The sequence below is a fragment of the Hesperophylax consimilis genome, chromosome 30 (genome assembly GCF_061612785.1).
Source record: "Hesperophylax consimilis isolate HC1 chromosome 30, BYU_Hcon_1.0, whole genome shotgun sequence".
Lineage (NCBI taxonomy): Eukaryota > Metazoa > Arthropoda > Insecta > Trichoptera > Limnephilidae > Hesperophylax > Hesperophylax consimilis.
In genome coordinates, this window is record NC_142865.1 from 11,302,994 (window position 1) to 11,321,546 (window position 18,553).

At 38.0% G+C, this 18,553-nt stretch overlaps 1 pseudogene; it reads right to left on the minus strand.

The window, feature by feature from the left end:
• LOC149409633 (putative ATP-dependent RNA helicase DHX35) overlaps positions 1 to 18,553 on the minus strand; it is a 62,474-nt pseudogene continuing 43,921 nt past the window's right edge.

Below are 18,553 nucleotides of genomic sequence, written 5' to 3' on the forward strand. Positions count from 1 at the left end.
TTAATTTTCTCTTTAAAAATGTGGAGCCAATTCTGTAAGCCATTCTCTTCTTGTGATGACAATATCTTTCATATAAGCTTTATCGGAGGAGCTCTGGACATCGCAGAATACAACCCTGAAACAAAATATCATATTAAATTATTATGTTTATCAAAATATTAATATAATTACTGTAGAGTGATGACATCAGGTATGAAAAAGTTCTGAAAGGTTAGGTTAGGTTAGGTTGCTGCCATCTGAATTTTAATTGTTCAGCTGAAAACTTGCAATAATCTACTGCAACTACTTTCAATATCAAATATCTATTCTGATGTTAAAGGATGATGAGTAACTATCGAAAATGTTAGTAGGACTATTAACCTTTCCCTTACTGGGCTAAAAAAAACTAAGCGTTCCGGTGTTTTGTACTCAATACTTCTCAAAATAAGCAATTTAATATCGGAAAAATATTAATATTCATAGCTAATCGCTTATGTTTATTATATTTTATTTCAAAAGCGATAATAATTGTAATTTAATTGCCGAAAACATGAAAAAACCATCAGCAGATGCTAAAAAAACGTGCGAGGGGTCCACATCTAACGACGCCGCTTCCGACTGGCTGGCGGCTGGCACACACACAGCTGTGCGGTCGTAGGTATCGATGGTCTAAGTCAAAATACAACTGCGGACGTGTGGATCTCTCATGTTCCCGCGTAGCAAACTAAAGCGTGTCATTTCCTCGCACACTATATGTATTGGTGTATTTGTTTCCGATTTTTAACAAAAAAACTCTGATTTTTAATTGAATTTGAAAACTATGTAAAATAGTATTTTTTAATTCAGTGCATAAATGTATAACGTAGGAATACCTAAAATCTGAACCCAGAATTTATTATATTTATAGAGTTATTAAAATTATTAGAAGCAATGTGTAGTAAATACACACCACAGATAAGGAAAGGTTAACACAACACAGCCACATCACATACGCCTCATGTTCTCCTGTTGGGAGTGGAAAGCAAACACTAATAGCTGGGGGAAATATAAACAGGATGTAAAAACACTCTGGTGTCTAATGTCCAGCCTTGATGGGAAGAAGATACAGCTACCTGCGGAGTTGAATACCATGCGGGGGAAACGGGACACATTGCCAAACACTTAACGACAACCCCGGTTCGTCTTCTTCATATGGTGGAGAGCAAAGTGGGACACGGAGGTTATTCAGCCAGTCACCGACATTGAGAGTCGCCTGGTTCAGCACAGATGTGCCATAGAGAAACAGATTAAGGGGACATTCACACAATTCAGAATCCTTTAGGCCCAATTTGCTCATCATTAGAAACACCCATTCATAGCATTAACAATATTTTCGCAAATTAAAGAGATAAATGGTGTTTTTAGCGATAATAAAAGAGATTTTTTAATCGCTATAATATTGTATTGACAGATCGTAGAACGAACATGACACACTCTACTGTAGTGTAACGTCAAAGAATTGTGCAAGTTTGGATTGCCAGGGTAGTGCCCGATTATTGTTTTGTTGAGAGTTTTTTCGGGTGGCTGCCCTGCGATCGGTTGGACGGGCGGGCTAAATAACGCGGGTAGGAAGATCGGGAACAATACGGGAGAGGACGAGCCGCAGTGTGTGTTGCATTTTGCGGGACAAATTAGTATTGAAAAAAAATGGAAAAGAGCATGCGGATACAATGAACCGATCCTTCGGAGACTTTCCGTGTAAATTAACCAAACATAAAACAGACGTTTTGACTCCTGCGCGAGATCAGACGGTTTTTTGTTCAAGTAGTATTGTTCGAAGAGATTAATATATACAATCAGTTATTTGGATTAAAAAATGGTTTTATTTGTGAGTGTTTTTGAAGTGCAATTCCTTGGAGACTACACTGGATTACAAAGCATGCTGTCGAGGTGACACAAAGATGAATCATCATTGTTCCGTTAAACGTTCAATGGATGCTGATTAATTGAGGATAGCTTCGCGCACTCCTTCCCCCGAATCTCTACCCGACGCAAACTGATACGGATTTCGCGGGGGCCTGTCGTCCTGCTCACCACTGGCGGACTCTCAAAACACCTTCAGACGTGACAATATGATCAAGGTTCTTCAATGCTTTTACACATTATGTCTTCTTGCCTTAGCCCCATCATAGCCCTGGTGATTGACAAGAGTCCATGCTCATCAGACGTGACAGTAGAAACATGTACCATGTTGAGTTTCAATCAATAATACAATAAACATGTTTCAAGTGATTTTGCTAATTTAATTGTTTTTCCCCTCTTGCCAACTCTCATTCCTTGACGTTATCTTATTTAGCTATAAACGCTATGAAAACGCTAAATTAAAGCTATAAAAGCTATTTTTTCAATAATTAATGCTTCATTTCTTAAAAATTAAAGCTATGAATGGGTGTCTCTACTCATCATATATGCACAGCGGTTGTGACTGCACTGGATAATTAACGAATATGGTGAACTTTACATTGTAGCAGTTCACTTTTGCCCCGCTACCGTTTTAACAAACTATCCAAAGGCCACCTTCATCTATGGTACTCGTACTCTATGGGTTTTCTAGAAGGAAGCGCACCTTGCGATTTCCAAAGTCGAGTACCAATCGGACAACCAGGGGCGTATAACTCCCGCATGACCTTGTAACCCTGATGGGAGGAGTTATTCAATACCCAAATTCTTATAGACAAAGCTGTTGTGGCTGAAAGCTCAGATCTCATTGGCTTAGAGCGAAAATTGTAGTTTGATCTCTCGCTCTCTACCATAGCGACTTGTGTAACAGAAAGAGAAGCTAAGCATGCTTTATGCTCCGATAAAAATTAACGGTAATTTCCAAGACGCCATTTCGTAAGTTGAAAAGTCAGTTGATGTTTTTACGTAAATATTTTGAATTTTCTTTCACCCATCTAAAAATAATGTTACGTGCTAGAATTCTTCAAGGTGATAAATTAATGCCGTGTTGTGTTAAAGTGTGTTATCCGGTCTATCTCCACCAATTGAAAGAAGGACCCGAACCCGTTGTAAAATACAGGTACTAACCTCTCGTTCTTTGATACAATGTTCCTGATTTCTGAATGTACTTCATTGGCTAATAATTTAATTAATTTTCCTTTTCAGACCTATCCGTATTCCGACGCGATACAACACCACGTATTAGGATGCTAAAACTGCTAAAAAAAACCACGATTACATCATACAAGGTCATTTAAACCTCTCCAGAATTGCATCATGTAAGTATTCAGATTTAACCAGCATTTTCCATGATGTTTGCTGACGACAAAGCTGTGGAAATTATATGAAACCCTTGCAGGAGAATTTGAATAACTTCTAGTGCTGTGGCAATAATAATGAACACTTAAATTTGTTGAATATGTATTTTGTGTATATATTCTTGTATTTTTGTGCAAGGTCAAATTAAATCCTATTAAGTTGTTGCAGTAAGACAGATATCCTGGGTTCGATTCCTAGTTGAGACCGTTACTTTTTATTTTTCTGTGTCTTGTTCTGTTTCATGTTTTGTTTAGATAGGTATATTAGTTTTATATTCTACTTCAATGATAAATCAATGCTCAATACATCGGTTGTACTGACCCTGTTTTGTATTACTGTCCATTGTCTTTTTGAAAATAAAAAGTATTTTTATGTGTGCATAGCTGTGTTTTTTTTTTATTTTCCTTTTCCTGCATTCCAATATTTTTATTTTTAAAATATAATTTTTGTGGGCTATTGAATGAACGATGTTCGCTGGGTGTAGTTATATTGTTTATGGTTACACTTTTTTTAAATGGCCTTGAGATTTATTTATGGTCCACGATATATTTACCTGTCTGGACCAAACGACCGTTTTATCTGTGGTCGTCTGTGGTTAAGGGGGTGACAAAATGGCGCCACACAAAAAGCCCGAAGATATCGATCTAGAGAGTGGTTTATTTATGCGGACAACCTTGCAGTGAGGTCGCGCCAACAGATGTGATACGGGCAACTGTTCCAGTCGACATATTTTACGGGAGACGCTGATGGCGGACATAGCTAGTTGTATGTAGTCGCTGGTCATCGTGTCAATCTCATAATTTTTTACAGTTCTTTCCTAAGAGCTGTATGGCGCCCATTTCTGTGAATCAGGTCAGATATTAATCTTGTACACAATGTCACATTTATAATTATTTATTGCTACTATTAAAATTCCTTCCGTGCGATCAATTCTTCGAATTGTCACTCACCCCTTGAGATTATGCTAATCATGTTATTTGAGAGTCTCTAGCTCTATTTGTTTTGAATAAATGTTATTTAATCATCGCACCTCTTTTATTCAATAACAAAGCAATCCTCCTTGTCTAATACTAATCATGACACAATGGCCCTAGAGTGGTTGAGATCTACATGAGTTAATTGCATTAGACTGGCGACCAACGAGTCTTAAATTATTACATATTAGCCAAATTATGCAGTTACAGCATATGGCACTGGGTTACTATCAAAGTACACAAATGCACAAAACCGCAGAAATGTATCCATTCTGGAATACGTTTTTAAATAAATTTATAAAGAAAAATTGTTACACAAACACAGGGTGTCCGGGGGTAACGTGCACTAACTTCGAGGGGTGATTCTACATGATTTTAGAACTACTTCTAAAAAAGTTATTTATCTTTTCTACAAAAGATAAATAACTTTTTTAGAAATTTCAACGTTTTAAGACAGTTTTTAGGTAAAAAAAAGTAGAATTGTTTGTATGGGAAAATAAATATTCTTCTTTGGAAAAATATTTTAGTGTGGGAAAAAAAACACCCTGTATAGACAGTGGGTATATAAACTATACTAGTAATAACAGAGCTTGCCTTTTAAAGGTAGCTCATTGATGATAGAAATGTCGATATCCGAATTGATTCTGTTCAACACCAAGATTGCTCTTTGATTGGCAAGTTAGTCCTGTAGGCTTGGAGATTGAACAGTTAGCACTGTGGGTGACGGAGATAACCATCGGGAACATAGAAATGAATGCTCTCCATGATGAGCGAGTTTTTAAACCATCCACGAATCAGTCTAAAGTAATGTGTAGCAATGTGTACATCCCTTCTGACCCGTAGATAGTTCATTCGGAGCATATCCAAAAGAAAGTCGGTAGGATAGAGCCAGGGGTAGTAGTCACACTCCCTCAAGTAGAGAAATCTCGGGAATGTCAAATGTCAGCCTTCAACGTGTTTTAAGATACTTTGGACACGTTGTTCGTCAAACTGAGAACTCCAACCTGGAGAAACTCATAGAAAGGCAGGAGAAGCAGAGCAAGGAGCAATCACCAATGCGCTGGAGAGACCAAGAATTACTGGCACCTGGTACGTCAGTGTCCTTATCTCTCCATGTGGCGCAGAACCGCGAGGAGTGGAGCCTTGTCCTCCATGGAAATCGGAGTAGGGGTCACGATCTTCAGCAACGAGGAACCGACTTAAAAAAAACTGTCAAAACATAGTAAAAAATGGAGAATGAAACAGTGGGCCTTAATAAAATAATAAAGTGAGGTTATGTTTACCATTGCGGTTGCTGAGCGTTGTGCAGACAGCTGTTGGGACTGATATGCAGGTCAGTCTGGTTGCCGGTTAGACTACGGTAACATCCTGAGTGATGCAGAAACGCCGCTGTCATGAAGAGGCCAGAGCTAAGGCAGCGAAGTATTCTCTCCATCTTGACTGCAATTGAAAAATATATAGAAATAAGTATTAAATTCGTCTTGATCAGAAAATACATGGTTCTGGTCTTCTCTCTTTTTGATCCCTTTCCAAACTAGCAACCAAATTCCTGTACTAAAAAAGATTTCTCGGAGAGTAAACTGAATTAGGATGTTTTTTATGGAAAGAAGTAAACGCTTTGTGCTGTAACATATGTCAGGTTTACACTATACAGGGTGTCCGGAAACTCGTAGTACAAGCGGGAAACTGGAGAATCTACACCACATGGGGAACCCAAATAAACATAAAGTTTTTTGATTTGAGCATTTTCACAAAAAAAAAAAAAAACCAAAAAAAAATATTTTTCGTCTATTTTAGGGTTAAAGTTTTTTCTGGTGTTTAGGGTTGAACAACAGATGTTTTAACCCTGCAGAGCAGAAATATTTTATGATTACACCGGGTTAAATGAAGGGTGATTTCAAAATAATGCTTCAAAGCCGAGTTTCTTCATTTGTTTTACTTTCAAATAGTTTTAATTAGTTGGGTACTTTGATCTTCAGTAATAATTTATAAGAATTTGATTAAAAAAAATCAACTTCTAACTCGATTTACTCGAAAACGAAAGCTCAAATCAAAAAAATATACTACAAAATCGACTCCAAATGTGATGTAGATTCACCAGTTTCCCGCTTGTACTACGAGTTTCCGGACACCGTGTATAATACCATGTTAGTCACAAAATCTGACAGATTAAAAATTTATGGTGACCGGGTATCTCATCAAAATGACAGTTCAACACACCTACAAAAAGTGACATAAAGTCATGAAGTAGACAAACCTCACCCCATGAACCCGGGCATCCCTGCTATGTCACCAAACGTAGCAAACGTAGGGGTGTTGTTTATCCAATAAATGGTTCCCGGGGCTAATAAATAATGCTACGTGTAAGTAAAGTATTCAGTAATCCGCGTACAATCGTAATATTATATTTCGCATTAGTCAGAAGTACACTGGAATATGCATCGCCAATTTGGAATCAACAATACAAACTTTACATAGACAGTATAGAACGTATCCTAAACAAATTTATAAAAAATATTACTTCCAAATTCAACAATAACTTTGAACGTACATTTGAAACTTTGCAGCAAAGACTAGTAGCGGCTGACTCAATACTTATTCACAGAACAATAACATCGACTGTACCGAACTTCTGTCCCTTATTAATTTTAACATATCTTTGAGACGTACACGACATACAGTGCTATTCCACACGATTAATTATAAAACAAATGCAGCATCTAATTCGCCAATTAACTGAGCTCTTCATACTCTAAATTATATTTGTCTAAGCTCTAACATTGAGATTTTTTCAGATTTACTGCCCAAATTCAAACGTGGCATCATGTCAATAATTTAAACTGTTCAATGCGCATACATACAGACACACGCACACAAACACTCACATATACAATACACACACACCTATATACTACACACGTCACCTGGTGATTAAGGAATAAACATACCACCTAGCAGACATATCACAGGTACACAACATGAAGTATCTTATTCCTGTATATATTGTTTCATCACTGTAAATCATGTACTGTTTATTTCTATAATATAAAATAAAATAACAAAATAAACACACATTTTTGTTAAGGCCAACATGAAGATAATACCATGTTGTCACCATGTAATATGTCAGGAAAGATGCCAGAGGACTACTCCATGTTGCAGATTTGAAGACGACGGCCGAGGACAGAGGGCGGTGGAGGCTCGTGTTAAAGGAGGCCAAGGCTCGAAATGGGCTGTAGCGCCATTGAAGAAGAAGAAGAAGATAATACCATACTTGATTTTTGTGTTTAACAAACCCTGTAGAAGTAAGGGAAAAATGAATGTTTAATGTCAACACTCTAATTGCAGGACTCGTCTTGTCAGGTATCACCAATTGTAGTAAACCACTTGAGATAACTTATAATATAAAATAAAAAAACAAAATAAACACACATTTTTGTTAAGGCCAACATGAAGATAATACCATGTTGTCACCATGTAATATTTCAGGAAAGATGCCAGAGGACTACTCTATGTTGCAGATTGGAAGACGACGGCCGAGGACAGAGGGCGGTGGAGGCTCGTGTTAAAGGAGGCCAAGGCTCGAAATGGACTGTAGCGCCATTGAAGAAGAAGAAGAAGATAATACCATACTTGATTTTTGTGTTTAACAAACCCTGTAGAAGTAAGGGAAAAATGAATGTTTAATGTCAACACTCTAATTGCAGGACTCGTCTTGTCAGGTATCACCAATTGTAGTAAACCACTTGAGATAACTTATAATATAAAATAAAAAAACAAAATAAACACACATTTTTGTTAAGGCCAACATGAAGATAATACCATGTTGTCACCATGTAATATTTCAGGAAAGATGCCAGAGGACTACTCCATGTTGCAGATTTGAAGACGACGGCCGAGGACAGAGGGCGGTGGAGGCTCGTGTTAAAGGAGGCCAAGGCTCGAAATGGGCTGTAGCGCCATTGAAGAAGAAGAAGAAGATAATACCATACTTGATTTTTGTGTTTAACAAACCCTGTAGAAGTAAGGGAAAAATGAATGTTTAATGTCAACACTCTAATTGCAGGACTCGTCTTGTCAGGTATCACCAATTGTAGTAAACCACTTGAGATAACTTATAATATAAAATAAAAAAACAAAATAAACACACATTTTTGTTAAGGCCAACATGAAGATAATACCATGTTGTCACCATGTAATATTTCAGGAAAGATGCCAGAGGACTACTCTATGTTGCAGATTGGAAGACGACGGCCGAGGACAGAGGGCGGTGGAGGCTCGTGTTAAAGGAGGCCAAGGCTAGAAATGGACTGTAGCGCCATTGAAGAAGAAGAAGAAGATAATACCATACTTGATTTTTGTGTTTAACAAACCCTGTAGAAGTAAGGGAAAAATGAATGTTTAATGTCAACACTCTAATTGCAGGACTCGTCTTGTCAGGTATCACCAATTGTAGTAAACCACTTGAGATAACTTATAATATAAAATAAAAAAACAAAATAAACACACATTTTTGTTAAGGCCAACATGAAGATAATACCATGTTGTCACCATGTAATATTTCAGGAAAGATGCCAGAGGACTACTCTATGTTGCAGATTGGAAGACGACGGCCGAGGACAGAGGGCGGTGGAGGCTCGTGTTAAAGGAGGCCAAGGCTCGAAATGGACTGTAGCGCCATTGAAGAAGAAGAAGAAGATAATACCATACTTGATTTTTGTGTTTAACAAACCCTGTAGAAGTAAGGGAAAAATGAATGTTTAATGTCAACACTCTAATTGCAGGACTCGTCTTGTCAGGTATCACCAATTGTAGTAAACCACTTGAGATAACTTATAATATAAAATAAAAAAACAAAATAAACACACATTTTTGTTAAGGCCAACATGAAGATAATACCATGTTGTCACCATGTAATATTTCAGGAAAGATGCCAGAGGACTACTCTATGTTGCAGATTGGAAGACGACGGCCGAGGACAGAGGGCGGTGGAGGCTCGTGTTAAAGGAGGCCAAGGCTCGAAATGGACTGTAGCGCCATTGAAGAAGAAGAAGAAGATAATACCATACTTGATTTTTGTGTTTAACAAACCCTGTAGAAGTAAGGGAAAAATGAATGTTTAATGTCAACACTCTAATTGCAGGACTCGTCTTGTCAGGTATCACCAATTGTAGTAAACCACTTGAGATAACTTATAATATAAAATAAAAAAACAAAATAAACACACATTTTTGTTAAGGCCAACATGAAGATAATACCATGTTGTCACCATGTAATATTTCAGGAAAGATGCCAGAGGACTACTCTATGTTGCAGATTGGAAGACGACGGCCGAGGACAGAGGGCGGTGGAGGCTCGTGTTAAAGGAGGCCAAGGCTCGAAATGGACTGTAGCGCCATTGAAGAAGAAGAAGAAGATAATACCATACTTGATTTTTGTGTTTAACAAACCCTGTAGAAGTAAGGGAAAAATGAATGTTTAATGTCAACACTCTTATTGCAGGACTCGTCTTGTCAGGTATCACCAATTGTAGTAAACCACTTGAGATAACTTATAATATAAAATAAAAAAACAAAATAAACACACATTTTTGTTAAGGCCAACATGAAGATAATACCATGTTGTCACCATGTAATATTTCAGGAAAGATGCCAGAGGACTACTCTATGTTGCAGATTGGAAGACGACGGCCGAGGACAGAGGGCGGTGGAGGCTCGTGTTAAAGGAGGCCAAGGCTCGAAATGGACTGTAGCGCCATTGAAGAAGAAGAAGAAGATAATACCATACTTGATTTTTGTGTTTAACAAACCCTGTAGAAGTAAGGGAAAAATGAATGTTTAATGTCAACACTCTAATTGCAGGACTCGTCTTGTCAGGTATCACCAATTGTAGTAAACCACTTGAGATAACTTATAATATAAAATAAAAAAACAAAATAAACACACATTTTTGTTAAGGCCAACATGAAGATAATACCATGTTGTCACCATGTAATATTTCAGGAAAGATGCCAGAGGACTACTCTATGTTGCAGATTGGAAGACGACGGCCGAGGACAGAGGGCGGTGGAGGCTCGTGTTAAAGGAGGCCAAGGCTCGAAATGGACTGTAGCGCCATTGAAGAAGAAGAAGAAGATAATACCATACTTGATTTTTGTGTTTAACAAACCCTGTAGAAGTAAGGGAAAAATGAATGTTTAATGTCAACACTCTAATTGCAGGACTCGTCTTGTCAGGTATCACCAATTGTAGTAAACCACTTGAGATAACTTATAATATAAAATAAAAAAACAAAATAAACACACATTTTTGTTAAGGCCAACATGAAGATAATACCATGTTGTCACCATGTAATATTTCAGGAAAGATGCCAGAGGACTACTCTATGTTGCAGATTGGAAGACGACGGCCGAGGACAGAGGGCGGTGGAGGCTCGTGTTAAAGGAGGCCAAGGCTCGAAATGGACTGTAGCGCCATTGAAGAAGAAGAAGAAGATAATACCATACTTGATTTTTGTGTTTAACAAACCCTGTAGAAGTAAGGGAAAAATGAATGTTTAATGTCAACACTCTAATTGCAGGACTCGTCTTGTCAGGTATCACCAATTGTAGTAAACCACTTGAGATAACTTATAATATAAAATAAAAAAACAAAATAAACACACATTTTTGTTAAGGCCAACATGAAGATAATACCATGTTGTCACCATGTAATATTTCAGGAAAGATGCCAGAGGACTACTCTATGTTGCAGATTGGAAGACGACGGCCGAGGACAGAGGGCGGTGGAGGCTCGTGTTAAAGGAGGCCAAGGCTCGAAATGGACTGTAGCGCCATTGAAGAAGAAGAAGAAGATAATACCATACTTGATTTTTGTGTTTAACAAACCCTGTAGAAGTAAGGGAAAAATGAATGTTTAATGTCAACACTCTAATTGCAGGACTCGTCTTGTCAGGTATCACCAATTGTAGTAAACCACTTGAGATAACTTATAATATAAAATAAAAAAACAAAATAAACACACATTTTTGTTAAGGCCAACATGAAGATAATACCATGTTGTCACCATGTAATATTTCAGGAAAGATGCCAGAGGACTACTCTATGTTGCAGATTGGAAGACGACGGCCGAGGACAGAGGGCGGTGGAGGCTCGTGTTAAAGGAGGCCAAGGCTCGAAATGGACTGTAGCGCCATTGAAGAAGAAGAAGAAGATAATACCATACTTGATTTTTGTGTTTAACAAACCCTGTAGAAGTAAGGGAAAAATGAATGTTTAATGTCAACACTCTAATTGCAGGACTCGTCTTGTCAGGTATCACCAATTGTAGTAAACCACTTGAGATAACTTATAATATAAAATAAAAAAACAAAATAAACACACATTTTTGTTAAGGCCAACATGAAGATAATACCATGTTGTCACCATGTAATATTTCAGGAAAGATGCCAGAGGACTACTCCATGTTGCAGATTTGAAGACGACGGCCGAGGACAGAGGGCGGTGGAGGCTCGTGTTAAAGGAGGCCAAGGCTCGAAATGGGCTGTAGCGCCATTGAAGAAGAAGAAGAAGATAATACCATACTTGATTTTTGTGTTTAACAAACCCTGTAGAAGTAAGGGAAAAATGAATGTTTAATGTCAACACTCTAATTGCAGGACTCGTCTTGTCAGGTATCACCAATTGTAGTAAACCACTTGAGATAACTTATAATATAAAATAAAAAAACAAAATAAACACACATTTTTGTTAAGGCCAACATGAAGATAATACCATGTTGTCACCATGTAATATTTCAGGAAAGATGCCAGAGGACTACTCTATGTTGCAGATTGGAAGACGACGGCCGAGGACAGAGGGCGGTGGAGGCTCGTGTTAAAGGAGGCCAAGGCTAGAAATGGACTGTAGCGCCATTGAAGAAGAAGAAGAAGATAATACCATACTTGATTTTTGTGTTTAACAAACCCTGTAGAAGTAAGGGAAAAATGAATGTTTAATGTCAACACTCTAATTGCAGGACTCGTCTTGTCAGGTATCACCAATTGTAGTAAACCACTTGAGATAACTTATAATATAAAATAAAAAAACAAAATAAACACACATTTTTGTTAAGGCCAACATGAAGATAATACCATGTTGTCACCATGTAATATTTCAGGAAAGATGCCAGAGGACTACTCTATGTTGCAGATTGGAAGACGACGGCCGAGGACAGAGGGCGGTGGAGGCTCGTGTTAAAGGAGGCCAAGGCTCGAAATGGACTGTAGCGCCATTGAAGAAGAAGAAGAAGATAATACCATACTTGATTTTTGTGTTTAACAAACCCTGTAGAAGTAAGGGAAAAATGAATGTTTAATGTCAACACTCTAATTGCAGGACTCGTCTTGTCAGGTATCACCAATTGTAGTAAACCACTTGAGATAACTTATAATATAAAATAAAAAAACAAAATAAACACACATTTTTGTTAAGGCCAACATGAAGATAATACCATGTTGTCACCATGTAATATTTCAGGAAAGATGCCAGAGGACTACTCTATGTTGCAGATTGGAAGACGACGGCCGAGGACAGAGGGCGGTGGAGGCTCGTGTTAAAGGAGGCCAAGGCTCGAAATGGACTGTAGCGCCATTGAAGAAGAAGAAGAAGATAATACCATACTTGATTTTTGTGTTTAACAAACCCTGTAGAAGTAAGGGAAAAATGAATGTTTAATGTCAACACTCTTATTGCAGGACTCGTCTTGTCAGGTATCACCAATTGTAGTAAACCACTTGAGATAACTTATAATATAAAATAAAAAAACAAAATAAACACACATTTTTGTTAAGGCCAACATGAAGATAATACCATGTTGTCACCATGTAATATTTCAGGAAAGATGCCAGAGGACTACTCTATGTTGCAGATTGGAAGACGACGGCCGAGGACAGAGGGCGGTGGAGGCTCGTGTTAAAGGAGGCCAAGGCTCGAAATGGACTGTAGCGCCATTGAAGAAGAAGAAGAAGATAATACCATACTTGATTTTTGTGTTTAACAAACCCTGTAGAAGTAAGGGAAAAATGAATGTTTAATGTCAACACTCTTATTGCAGGACTCGTCTTGTCAGGTATCACCAATTGTAGTAAACCACTTGAGATAACTTATAATATAAAATAAAAAAACAAAATAAACACACATTTTTGTTAAGGCCAACATGAAGATAATACCATGTTGTCACCATGTAATATTTCAGGAAAGATGCCAGAGGACTACTCTATGTTGCAGATTGGAAGACGACGGCCGAGGACAGAGGGCGGTGGAGGCTCGTGTTAAAGGAGGCCAAGGCTCGAAATGGACTGTAGCGCCATTGAAGAAGAAGAAGAAGATAATACCATACTTGATTTTTGTGTTTAACAAACCCTGTAGAAGTAAGGGAAAAATGAATGTTTAATGTCAACACTCTAATTGCAGGACTCGTCTTGTCAGGTATCACCAATTGTAGTAAACCACTTGAGATAACTTATAATATAAAATAAAAAAACAAAATAAACACACATTTTTGTTAAGGCCAACATGAAGATAATACCATGTTGTCACCATGTAATATTTCAGGAAAGATGCCAGAGGACTACTCTATGTTGCAGATTGGAAGACGACGGCCGAGGACAGAGGGCGGTGGAGGCTCGTGTTAAAGGAGGCCAAGGCTCGAAATGGACTGTAGCGCCATTGAAGAAGAAGAAGAAGATAATACCATACTTGATTTTTGTGTTTAACAAACCCTGTAGAAGTAAGGGAAAAATGAATGTTTAATGTCAACACTCTAATTGCAGGACTCGTCTTGTCAGGTATCACCAATTGTAGTAAACCACTTGAGATAACTTATAATATAAAATAAAAAAACAAAATAAACACACATTTTTGTTAAGGCCAACATGAAGATAATACCATGTTGTCACCATGTAATATTTCAGGAAAGATGCCAGAGGACTACTCTATGTTGCAGATTGGAAGACGACGGCCGAGGACAGAGGGCGGTGGAGGCTCGTGTTAAAGGAGGCCAAGGCTCGAAATGGACTGTAGCGCCATTGAAGAAGAAGAAGATAATACCATACTTGATTTTTGTGTTTAACAAACCCTGTAGAAGTAAGGGAAAAATGAATGTTTAATGTCAACACTCTAATTGCAGGACTCGTCTTGTCAGGTATCACCAATTGTAGTAAACCACTTGAGATAACTTATAATATAAAATAAAAAAACAAAATAAACACACATTTTTGTTAAGGCCAACATGAAGATAATACCATGTTGTCACCATGTAATATTTCAGGAAAGATGCCAGAGGACTACTCTATGTTGCAGATTGGAAGACGACGGCCGAGGACAGAGGGCGGTGGAGGCTCGTGTTAAAGGAGGCCAAGGCTCGAAATGGACTGTAGCGCCATTGAAGAAGAAGAAGAAGATAATACCATACTTGATTTTTGTGTTTAACAAACCCTGTAGAAGTAAGGGAAAAATGAATGTTTAATGTCAACACTCTAATTGCAGGACTCGTCTTGTCAGGTATCACCAATTGTAGTAAACCACTTGAGATAACTTATAATATAAAATAAAAAAACAAAATAAACACACATTTTTGTTAAGGCCAACATGAAGATAATACCATGTTGTCACCATGTAATATTTCAGGAAAGATGCCAGAGGACTACTCTATGTTGCAGATTGGAAGACGACGGCCGAGGACAGAGGGCGGTGGAGGCTCGTGTTAAAGGAGGCCAAGGCTCGAAATGGACTGTAGCGCCATTGAAGAAGAAGAAGAAGATAATACCATACTTGATTTTTGTGTTTAACAAACCCTGTAGAAGTAAGGGAAAAATGAATGTTTAATGTCAACACTCTAATTGCAGGACTCGTCTTGTCAGGTATCACCAATTGTAGTAAACCACTTGAGATAACTTATAATATAAAATAAAAAAACAAAATAAACACACATTTTTGTTAAGGCCAACATGAAGATAATACCATGTTGTCACCATGTAATATTTCAGGAAAGATGCCAGAGGACTACTCTATGTTGCAGATTGGAAGACGACGGCCGAGGACAGAGGGCGGTGGAGGCTCGTGTTAAAGGAGGCCAAGGCTCGAAATGGACTGTAGCGCCATTGAAGAAGAAGAAGAAGATAATACCATACTTGATTTTTGTGTTTAACAAACCCTGTAGAAGTAAGGGAAAAATGAATGTTTAATGTCAACACTCTAATTGCAGGACTCGTCTTGTCAGGTATCACCAATTGTAGTAAACCACTTGAGATAACTTATAATATAAAATAAAAAAACAAAATAAACACACATTTTTGTTAAGGCCAACATGAAGATAATACCATGTTGTCACCATGTAATATTTCAGGAAAGATGCCAGAGGACTACTCTATGTTGCAGATTGGAAGACGACGGCCGAGGACAGAGGGCGGTGGAGGCTCGTGTTAAAGGAGGCCAAGGCTCGAAATGGACTGTAGCGCCATTGAAGAAGAAGAAGAAGATAATACCATACTTGATTTTTGTGTTTAACAAACCCTGTAGAAGTAAGGGAAAAATGAATGTTTAATGTCAACACTCTAATTGCAGGACTCGTCTTGTCAGGTATCACCAATTGTAGTAAACCACTTGAGATAACTTATGGCTGGGGTGTTGGTTATCCAATAAATGGTTCCCCAGGCAGCAATAAAAATCAATTCCTAGTTGTGACTGTTATCTTCTTATTTTCTGTGTCTTGTTCTGTTTCATGTTTCGTTTAGATTTATTAGTATTACTTTCTTCTTCTAATAATAATAATTTAATAGTGGTGAAAACTATGTAAAAATATATGTATTATTTTCATATATATAGCAGAGTTTAAAAGACAATCCCTTTTCACGAATGGGACCCTTGTTTTCGCCCGCATGAAGCATGTTAAATGTTCATGTAAGGCCGTAAAACCAAAAGAAAACCATAAAAAAAATTTAAACTTACTTCCGTCAAGTGCTTTTTCATTGTTCGCAATTCCAAATTTCTTTGTGACCAGCTTCTCCAGGCTGTTCCGGATGTCGCAGAAAACTTCCTCAGAGCGTCGCAGTTCAGGAACATCTTCTGGCACCAGGTCTTCAACTGCTTTCGGTTTCTCGAGGACTCTGCCAGGTCCGACTGCTTCTTGAAGGCGTCATAGACATTGAGAAGTTTAGTGTGGTGAGATCACCTTCACCAACCTATAGGAAAAATTCTTAAGCTTACAATTGATGCAACGGGTGGAAAAAAAGGTTTTATCGGCCATTCATTCTGATATTAGCTCAAACGATAGCCTGTTCCCTGCTTTACTACATAGATAGCTCTGTGCGCATTTAAATAGAATAATGTTGTACGCGGTTCTTCCCTTCTGTCCGGTACACTGCAAAACTTCTGTCGGGCGGTGCCCAGTCAACTTGTTATTTCTTAGCGTATTTTTTTAAAAACAAAAAATATTATGTATATAAAGTTGTTCGGTTTTGCGAATACACAACTACATACGGACTCATAGAAATTGTTGTGTCTCCCTTACTGTCATGGTGAGAAATATGATCTAAAGGGAGTCAGAAAGAGAAAACACCACACTTTATATGCAAATCTTGAAATTTACCACAGAGGAATTAAAATGTGTGTTTTTTCTCATTTTTAGTAATTTGAGTTCAGCATGTAGACGAAATAACGTAAGGTGAGCCATTTTTAAAACTTTAATATATTTGCATTGAAAATTTTAGTATTTCAAAAATTATTTATTATTTATTTCTAACTAACTGACATGTACCCGGCGTTGATTGGAGAATTTTCTCTTATATCTATAAGTATAATATGCTTGAATTATATATAATTATATTGAATTAGACAAACCGTCTAGTTATTACGCAAATTTCGAGCGTGTATTGATTAGTTCTTCGATCGAATACTTTATCATTCCCGAATCGCTTTGTCTCTTACTGATTAGGGTGAGGGATGCTATTGGTTAATGTTTTCACCCCGCCGCTCTGGCTTACAGATGTGAACCCGGGAAGGGATGTCACAGCTGTGGTGTTACCTTACTTCTTCATATGAAGCGGTTACTTTGTGATGTGACATTATAATTTAAAATTAAAAAAATATTGTTTAATTTTAAGTTACCTTACATTGGTGTCCTCTGGCAGGACTGACTCCAGCGACACTTTGTAAACTGTCTGCTTCGAGATCAGCTAACCCAGTGAGGAAAAATACCCTTTTGTAAAACAAAGGGTTAAAGGAACATATTACGTTCCTCTGGAAGGAATGATACAGGCGTAACCTTTTTTTAATTTTTTTTATAGTGAATACCTCACAAGAGTCCCAACTGCTCCCGTCTGGAGCCAGTGAGACTATGGCATCCCCAATTGGGGGATGTTGTGAGGCTGAAGGTAAGTGGGGAAGTACCTGGCTATTCAGATCTAGTCACTAAACACGGCCAAAGCCATTTGGAGCAACGTTTCAATTCTGAATGGTGGTCTTACACCAGGGCGATACTGGTAGTATCTTCCACTCTGGAACGTGCCGCAAATATACTATATATTATTTTTAATTAATTAATTGTGAAATAACACAAATTAATCAAATAAAATTTATTTGCGCACGCCGGGTTCGAACCCGCGACCTTCGGAATAGCAGTCCAATGCGTTACCACTGGACTGTGCCAACCGACCTGTTTCCTCAGTGAACCCATAGAGTTTATCACACTGTCTTATTACTGTTTAACTGCTATAAATACTGTCTTACTATTGTTAAACTGCTATAAATATTGTCTTACTATTGTTAAACTGCTATAAATACCGTCTTACCATTGTTGAACTGCTATAAATGCTGTCTTAGGGCCCGTTCCCACTTCCGTTTTCAAATCGGGGGCGGGTCCCGTTTTCAAAACGGATGCCCTAGTGGCTGTAGTGGATGTATGGAGCTGTTCACACTTGTCCGACACGATTTGAAAACGGATCCGACATTTTTTGTCGGATGGCTCGCCTACGCAGCGCGTCCGTTTTCAAATCGTGTCGGAACACGCTCGCTCATAGTGTTGTATGGAGCTGTTCACACTTGCCGTCCAGTCGTTCCGGCAGAGTCCCCGCCAAACCCCGACCCCTCCCCGCCCGCTCCCTGTCGCAAGGAAGCAGGCACGCTGCGTGCTTGTATTTGGTTATTTTGTTAAGTAAATAAATCAAAACTACAATAATGGATAAGGAAAAAAATCCCGAAAATTTAATACCACTGGTCGAAGAAAGAGTATGGTAATATTTTATCTTTAACTAAATAAAAACAAAAC